This window comes from Gossypium arboreum, chromosome 4 (genome assembly GCF_025698485.1).
Source record: "Gossypium arboreum isolate Shixiya-1 chromosome 4, ASM2569848v2, whole genome shotgun sequence".
NCBI classification, from domain to species: domain Eukaryota; kingdom Viridiplantae; phylum Streptophyta; class Magnoliopsida; order Malvales; family Malvaceae; genus Gossypium; species Gossypium arboreum.
The window spans coordinates 31,006,172-31,015,167 of NC_069073.1; the positions used below are offsets into that span (position 1 = coordinate 31,006,172).

The 8,996-nt window shown below is 40.3% G+C and overlaps 1 non-coding gene across 1 annotated transcript; it reads left to right on the forward strand.

The window, feature by feature from the left end:
* The first annotated feature begins 968 nt into the window (after positions 1–968).
* On the forward strand, positions 969–1,075 carry LOC128292027 (small nucleolar RNA R71). The gene has a single exon (XR_008282011.1). It is a non-coding gene; the product is annotated as a small nucleolar RNA R71 (small nucleolar RNA).
* Positions 1,076–8,996: the final 7,921 nt, after the last annotated feature.

Consider the following 8,996-nt stretch of genomic DNA (forward strand, 5'->3'; position numbering starts at 1 on the left):
AATCTACATCCAAATAAGATGTTAAAGTATCTGAATTCACTAAGTTAGGATTTACCTTATCAGTCTTTGCAGATTCTGATTCCTTTGGTGTAGGAATTTCAACAACTGGTTGACTTTCCTCCTTTTCAATAGGCTCGTCTTCGACATCAATCAATCGTGGTTCTAGAATTTTACCACTTCGCAATGCCACTGCCTTGATATGTTCTTTACCCAAGTTTCTTGGATTCTTAGTATTGCTCAGCAATGTTCCTTGTGGTCTATTACGAAGCTCCGTAGTTAACTGACCCATTTGGCTTTCCAAATTTTTTAGTATTGCTACTTGGCTTTGGACCAAAGCGTCATTCTTTGCCATGTATACTTTCAACAAGTTCTCCAAATTGTTTGATGATTTAGCTTGGGCTGGTTTTAGAGCTTGCTGATTAAACCCTTGAGATTGGTTGGGTTTATGCTGTATAAAGTTGTTGTTTGCTCTATTTCCTTGGTTGCTCCAAGAAAATTTGGGGTGATTATGCCATGAAGGATTATAGAAGTTGGACTAGGGTCCTTGTCCACTCCTATTTTGATGTTGGTTCCCCACATAGTACATTGACTCAGGATTTAATAGACAATTCTCGAAAGAATGACCTTCCCCACAGTACACATAGGAAACTACTTCAAATGGACTTGGTGGCTAAGTTGCAAAATTATTAGCACTATTAGCGGTTAACTGCTTTAACATAGAGGAAATAGATGATACCTGAGCTGATAACGAAGTGAGAGCATCAACTTCATGAACTCCAGCTATACGTCTTCCTGAAGTTGTTCGATTTCTTGGCCATTGATAGTTATTACTCGAGAACCTCTTGATGATATCATAAGCCTCAATATAAGACTTAGACAAAATTGCACCATTCGCAGAAGAATCTACCATCAATCTTGTATGTGCATTGAGACCATTATAGAATGTCTCCAACTGGATACATTGAGGAATCCCATGATGAGGAAACTTACGAAGTAACTCTTTGAATTGCTCCCAAACCTCATACAAATACTCGTCATCCAATTGTTGGAAAGTTGTGATCAAGTTCATCACCTTAGTGTTCTTGCTAGGTGGGAAATACTCAACCAAAAATCTCTCTGCTAATTCTTGCAATATAGATATGGAACTTGGTGGCAATGAATTGAGCGATGCTCGTGCTCAATCTCGCAACGAGTATGGAAACAACTTCAACCTTAGTGCATATTCAGTCATACAGGCTATCTTGAATGAATCACTCACCTCCATAAACAATCGAAGGTAGAGATGTGGATTTTCCGTGGGCATACCATTAAATTGGCCCACCATTTGTAGCATTTGAAACATCAATGGTTTCAATTCGAATTGGGGTACCTTAATATCTGGCCTTCTAATTCCTAGATTTAACTCACTGAAAAGTGGCACAAGATATTGTCTAATGCATCGATCCCTATCATAGGCAATAGGGATGGGATTTCGTACACGATCGGCTTCTTTACCTTGGTCTTAATTGTGATTTCCAAGGTCCATCTCATTCTGTCTCTGAGCCATTCGTTCACGTCTTCTTTGTCTGAAAGTTTGCTGAATTTCAGTGTCCAGTAGGAGTAAATCGATAATCCTATCTATGCTCAGAAACACCTGAAAAGAAAATCACAAAATTAAAAAGAATAAGTTAGTGTGACAGCCCAAAATTGACCCTAGTCGGGAAGTGGTTTCGGGACCGCTAAACCGAGTCACCAAAATGTTTGAACGTAATATTTATTGTCTAGAATATGTAATTATGAATGTGTGAAAATTTTAGGCTTCGATTTAGCCGATAGCATGTGAATTCAGTTAGTAGGACTTGTGTGACACTTTTGAAAAGTGATAGGCTAATCTATAAGGACCTAATAGTCCATGTAGTCAAAGGGGAGGACTTGCATGTCAAATTTCCCCCCTAATAGCTAGTGGCCGCCATGACAAGAGATTATGGGTAAAAACATGTCATAAAACATGTTGGGACAATGGTGTATGTAAGAAAAAATAAAATAGTGAGCATGGGAATTTAATAATGAAAGGAACAAAAAAAAGAGAAAAATATGGTCTCATGCATGCCCATTACTGTGAGTGTGGAGAAAGAAAGAAGAATTTTTGTTCATCATTTTCATTTCCTTTGGGCTGAAAATTCTAAGGAAGAAGGAAGGAATTCTTGTTTCATGTTGGTTTGGAAGAGGTTTAGGAGGAGGTTTGGCCATACTTGTACCTAGATTAAGGTAAGTTTGATGTTTTGCCATGAGATTCATGTATATTTTAGTTGCTAGCTTGATGTTCTTGTTAGCCCATTGTTCAAATCTTTGTTATGTCATGGGAATGAAATTCGGCCAAAGGGAATATGGTGTTAATGCCATTGCATGCTAAATATCAAGCTTGATAATGATACATGTGATGGTGGATTGAGGATTCTTAGATTTTCTTTAAGCATTTTTGAATGAGATACTAAGTTCTTTGTTTAACCATGACCAAATTGAAACGGTATGGTGTTGTGGTATTTGGCCATGTTATATCCATAAGTATGATTCATGCATGTTGCATGGTAAGTAAGATTTAAGCTTTGGATATGTGTATATATTTGGATATAAGCCACTTGAGAATTCGGCCATTGCACCTACATGAATATATGTTTGTACATGATGAATTGGTATGACATATATACTATTTTAAGGTGTATATTTGCTTGTGATGTTGTTTCGGTTATGAAATAAATGAGAGATGTGTATAGAGCTACAATATGTAATGCGTTAATTAGGAAAATGTATGCTGTTTTTTGGTGTAGTATTAAGTGTAAAATTGGCCTCAACATAGACATGCATATTCGCCAAAGGAAGTAGATTGGTGTGCATGTATTCGGTTAGAGGCAACCATATTGAAGCCTTATCTTGGCTTAGATTGTTGACCAAATGGGTAATAAGTGAGGATGGTCGCGAATATACAAACATACATATGCATGTGTAATTGAATTATGAATGTTTAGCAAGAGGGTTAAACTAGTTGATTTATTGATTAAGCTCAAGGAGTTAAAGAAGGAGAATCAAGCAAGGGAAAGACGAAGGTCATCGAGTAGCCGACTTGGACTATTTTACCCAACACAAGGTAAGTCATTAAGCATATATTTGATATTGCTTAAATGATTGTAATATCTATGCAATTGTGTTTAATGAGATGAAATATATACAAATGTATGTGTATGAAAAGATGATATTGTTGAACGTAAAAGAGATAGTGAAATGTGTAGGAAGTTTGCTTGGCACTAAGTGTGCGAGAAATAGATGTGTACGGGACGAGATTGGCCTTGAGTGTACGAGCTTGTAATGTATGGCACTAAGTGTGCGAGTTTGGACTATATGGCACTATGTGTGCGGGCTTGAATCACATGGCACTAAGTGTGCGTGATTGAGTATTAAGCACTATGTGTGCGAACTCTACACATATCTCCGATTGAACATTTATATGGAGGCGTGACTTCATTGAGATGAGTATGGACAGCAGAAAGAGTAAGTACCTTGAGTTCATGGCTAATAGATGCTATGTTCATGCTCGGGGTGGAGTTGGTAAGATTTAAATCTATGTGATGATTTCAATTGCATTCCCGTAAATAAGGTATCGTGGAATAGATGAAAGTTCATTTGATTGCATGATTGTTGCGGAAATGAAATGATGTATGGAAATTGCTTCAAATATCCTATTGAACAGTATATGAAATGTAAATGTATGACTTGGTATGAGATTGATCCGAAAGACCGAAAGATCTAAGGAACTATGGTATAGTTCGGTATGGCTGGAACACTTGGCCTTGTTTCATTATTTCATTTTATGATAATTATATTAATGGATGGTTGTGGAATGCTTATGACTTACTGAGTTATAAACTCACTCGGTGTTTTCTTGTCACCCATTTTAGGTTTCTTGGACTCGTCTCCTTTTGGGTGTTCGAATCACAATCGAAGTCATCACACCGGTGAGCAATTTTTGGTATTGTCTTCTTAGTCAACTTAGGAGAACATTTGGCATGTATGGGCTATTTTGTTTTGTTAAATTTTGGGTTGTAAACTTTAAGCCATGTGAAAATAGCCTATGTGGTCGTTTGAGTGGAATGCTAGAATCTATAGCCACGAGTCTTAGAAACCTTAATTTTGATAAGGTGGCCATAATTTGTGTCACGTATGATGGATGATTAGTAAGGCTAAGGAAGGATTCATGAAATTGGCATAGTCTACTGCAGTAACTGTTGCGGACGGCAGCAGTGATATGAGATCGAAAAATCACTAAAAATAGTATAAGTGGAATTAATAGCTAAAAAAATTATGTACTCGAAGCTTGATGGGTCTATTTTCATATGGATGAAACGAAACGACCATATGAGCTGTATTTTAAGAGATATCCAAGATTTCGTGAGACAGGGCCAGAACGGTTTCTGGATTCCCTGTTCCGACTTTGAAAATTTATTATAAATTAACCAGAGATAATTAGGAGTCATACCACATATGTATAAATTCCTCTTTGAGTCTAGTTTCTATAGAAACAAACGACATCAGTATTGAATCCCTACACAGGGAGTTATTCCTGTTGTAACGCACAAAGATCAGTGTAGTCGACCCCTGTAACATTGGAGACTTTAACTAATAAACTGTACTAATTGGCTTGACCAAAAATTCTAGAAAAAAATCTGTAGATGGACATATGAGTCTAGTTTCAGGAAAAAATTACGAAACTGATTTTTGAGTTGTAAAACTCAAGTTATGATTTTTTAAGCGACTAGTACACAGATTGGCAGCTTGTCTGGAAAATTCTCAATAAGTGGTTTGAAGTCTGTTAACACCTCGTGTTCGACTCCGGTGACGGTCTCGGGTTCTGGGTGTTACAATTTTATTGGTATCAGAGCCAGGTTTAGTCGGTTCTAGGACTACCGTAGCGCGTGTGAGTCTAGCTATACATGCCAATGTGTTAGTGCTTAAAAATGTGATGACTTCTGACGGTTGAAATTTTTGTTTTGATTAGCAAATGGAACCCGGGGTAGAGAGTCCCTTGGCGGATGACGTTGAAAGTGTAGCGGCTGCTCCTGCACAAGGGACACCGCCTGTTGAGCCTCGATCATCCATGAATAATCAAGATGAAGGGGCGAAACAAGCCTTCTTCACCATGATGAATGAGTGGGTCGCGTAATATGCCCGAACCAATCCTACTGTCCAACCATTCCCAAATTTAAATAATCCACCCCAAGAGCCCGTAATGCCATCGGATTGCTGATCTGTGAGGTTGAGTAAACCACCGTGGACTTGATTAGGAAGCGTGGGGCCGAGGAGTTTAAGGCCATAGTTCTCGATGATGCCGAAAGGGTGAGTTTCGCTTGATAACACCATTAGAGTGTTTGATGAACTGTCATGCACACCGATGAATGTCTTAAGTGTGCTATATCCTTGTTTGAGACTCACCTACTATTGGTGGAGGACCTTAATTTCCATAGTCCCAAAGGAACAAGTTACTTGGTATTTCTTCCAAAAGGAATTTCGAAAGAAATACATTAGTCAACGGTTCATCGATCAAAAGCGTAAGGAATTCTTGGAGCTCAAGCAAGGTCGTATGACGGTATTTGAATACGAACATGAGTTCGTAAGACTTAGTCGGTATGCTCGGGAGTGTGTGGCTGATGAGGTTGCTATGTGCAAAAGATTTGAAGAGGGATTGAATGAAGAGTTAAAGCTACTGGTGGGTATTTTGGAGATAAAAGAATTTGTAACACTAGTTGAACGAGCCTGCAAGGCGGAAGAGCTCGAAAGGGAGAAGAGGAAGGCTGAATTTGAAGCTAGAGATTATCATAAAAGATCGACGGGCAAGGCTCCATTTTCTACTGTAAAGAAGTTCGAGAGGACACAAATAAGTCGAGGCGCATCATGGGATTTCCATTAGAGCACGACCATCGATGGACTCACGAGCTACTTGGTAGCTAGTGTGGGCAATAATCGTCAAGAAAAGCCCGAATGCCCCTAATGTGGAAGACGACACATAGGTGAATGTTGGGGTAAGTCTGTTAATAGGGCCTGTTATGGATGCGGTTCGAAGGACCATTTCATTAGAGATTGCACGGAGCTAGATGAGAAGAATAAGATGCAAGGTGCAAGATCTAGTGGGACGACGGCTAGAGGTAGACCCCCGAGGATTTCAGGAGGTAGGGGTGGTAATCGAGAGGGTCTCGACACGATTGTTCGATCCAAGACTCGTGCTCTGCTAGAGCATATGCTATCCGCAAGCACGCAGAGTAGGCATCCTCCCCGACGTTATCACCTGGTACTTTCACTCTCTTTGATACTAATGTGATTGCTTTAATTGACCCCGGTTCTACTCACTCTTATATATGCAAAACCTTAGCATCCAAGAAGACTTTACCTATTGAGTCTCTCGAGTTCGTAATTCGGTGTCAAATCCTTGGGTCGTTACGTCTTTGGTCGACAAAGTGTGTAAGAAATGTCCCCTAGTAATTCGAGGTTCCTGTTTTCCGGCGGACTTGATGCTTTTGCCGTTCGATGAATTTGATGTTATTCTTGGGTTGGATTGGTTGACCGTGCATGATGCGGTTGTGAATTGTAAAAGCAAGACTATTGATTTGAGGTGCGCAAATAACGAGATGATCCGAGTTGAACCTACGGACTTGAAGGATTGCCGGTGTAATATCATCAATGTTGGCCCAAAGATATGTAAGAAAGGGGTGCGAAGCATACCTTGCGTATGTACTTGATGATAAGGAGTTAGAAATAAAACCCGAATCTGTGCCGGTGGTTTGTGAATACCCGGATGTTTTTCCCGAAGAATTACCGGGTTTGCCACTGTTCGGAGATAGAGTTTGGCATTGAGCTTGTACCTAGGACCACACCGATTTCGATAGCTCCGTATCGTATGGCACCAACGGAATTAAAGGAGTTGAAAGCTCAGTTGCAAGAGTTGGTGGATAGAGGCTTTGCTCGCCCGAGTTTTTCACCTTGGGGTGCACCAGTGTTGTTTGTGAAAAAGAAGGACGGAACCATGAGGTTGTGCATCGACTATCGTCAGCTTAATAAAGTGACAATAAAGAACAAGTATCCGTTACCCGCGTATCGATGATTTGTTGGATCAACTGAAGGAGCCTCAGTGTTCTCAAAAATAGATTTGAGATCGGGCTATTATCGATTCATGAATCCGAGATTGGACGTACCAAAAGCGCCTTGAGCGAGATATGGTCACTACGAGTTCTTAGTGATGCCGTTTGGGCTCACTAATGCCCTGCGGTATTTATGGATTTGATGAATCGGATCTTGGATCATATTTGGATCGGTTTGTAGTTGTGTTCATTGGCGACATCTTGGTCTATTCAAAAGATGAGACCGAACATGCGAGCACCCGAGATTAGTGTTGCAAATTTTACGAGATAAGCGGTTATATGCTAAGTTCAAGCAAGTGTGAGTTCGATTAAGAGAGGTTAGCTTCTTGGGTCATGTGGTATCTGTGATCGGGTATTCGAGTCGACGAGTAAAATTTCAGCTATACTTAACTGGAAGCCTCGAGAAATATTCTTGAGGTTCGAGTTTTTGGGACTTGCGGTTGCTACCGACGGTTTGTAAAAGGATTCTCGATGATAGCCACACCCATGACGAAACCGCTTGAAGGATGTCAAGTTTGAATGGATGGAAAAGTGTCGAAAAGTTTTGATCAATTGAAAACTCATTTAACTAAGCTCAGTTTAGTGCGGCCGAATCGGCAAAGAGTTTGTCATTTATAGTGACGCCTCCCTACTTGGGTTAGGTTGCGTATTAATGCAAGAAGGTCGAGTTGTGGCCTACGCGTCGAGACAATTAAAGCCACATGAGAAAAATTATCCGACCCATGATCTCGAATTGGCTGCCATCGTATTCGCCTTAATGATATGGCGACATTACTTATTTGGTGAGAAGTGCCATGTGTATTTGGATCACAAAAGTCTCAAATATTTGATGACTCAAAGAGACTTAAATCTGCGACAAAGACGTTGGCTCGAGTTGTTAAAAGATTATGAGCTTGTCATTGATTATCACGGGAAAGGCTAATGTGGTTGCGGACGCCTTAAGCGGAAATCTTTGTTTGCTTTTACGAGCAATGAATGTACCCTTGTCTATTCTACCCGACAATGTGTTAGTAGCGAATTAAAGGCCAAACCATTGTTGACTCATCAAATTCGTGAAGCTCGAAAGTTGATGATGAGTTGGTTGCAAAGCGGGTGAGTGTGTTCGAACAAGGAATCGGAGTTTCATATTGGTGATGACGATTGTTTGAGGTTCGAAGTCGTCTGTGTGTTCCAAAGAATTGAACTTATTTCAATGATTACGAGCGAAGCCCATTGTAGCCGAATGGCAATCCACACGGGAGAACGAAGATGTACAACGATTTGAAACGTCGGTTTTGGTGGCATGGTATGAAGCGGGACATCTCCGACTTTGTTTGAGATGTTTAATATGTCAACAAGTGAAAGCGGAACATCAAGTGCCTTGAGATTGCTTCACCGATCACGATACCCGAGTGGAAATGGGATCGAGTCACAATGGACTTTGTGTCCGGCCGCCATTGTCACTAGTAAGAAGGATGCGATTTGGGTTGTTGTTGATAGGTGACTAAGTCGGCTCACTTTATCCCCGTGCGTCGGATTTTTCATTGGATAAACTAGCCGAATTGTACGTTTCTCAGTTGTGAGATTACACGGGTACCGATTTCTATTGTGTCGGATAGAGATCCGAGATTTACCTCGCGATTTTGGAAGAAATTTCAAGAAGCTTTGGGTACCAAGTTGCATTTCAAGACCGCCTTTCACCCCAAATCGATGGTCAATCCGGCAGATAATTCGAGATACTTGAGGATATGTTGAGATGTTGCATCCTCGAGTTCGATGGTTCATGGGGCAGTACTTACCTTTGATTGAATTAAACACAACAATAGTTTTCAATCAAGTATTAAGATGGCGCCT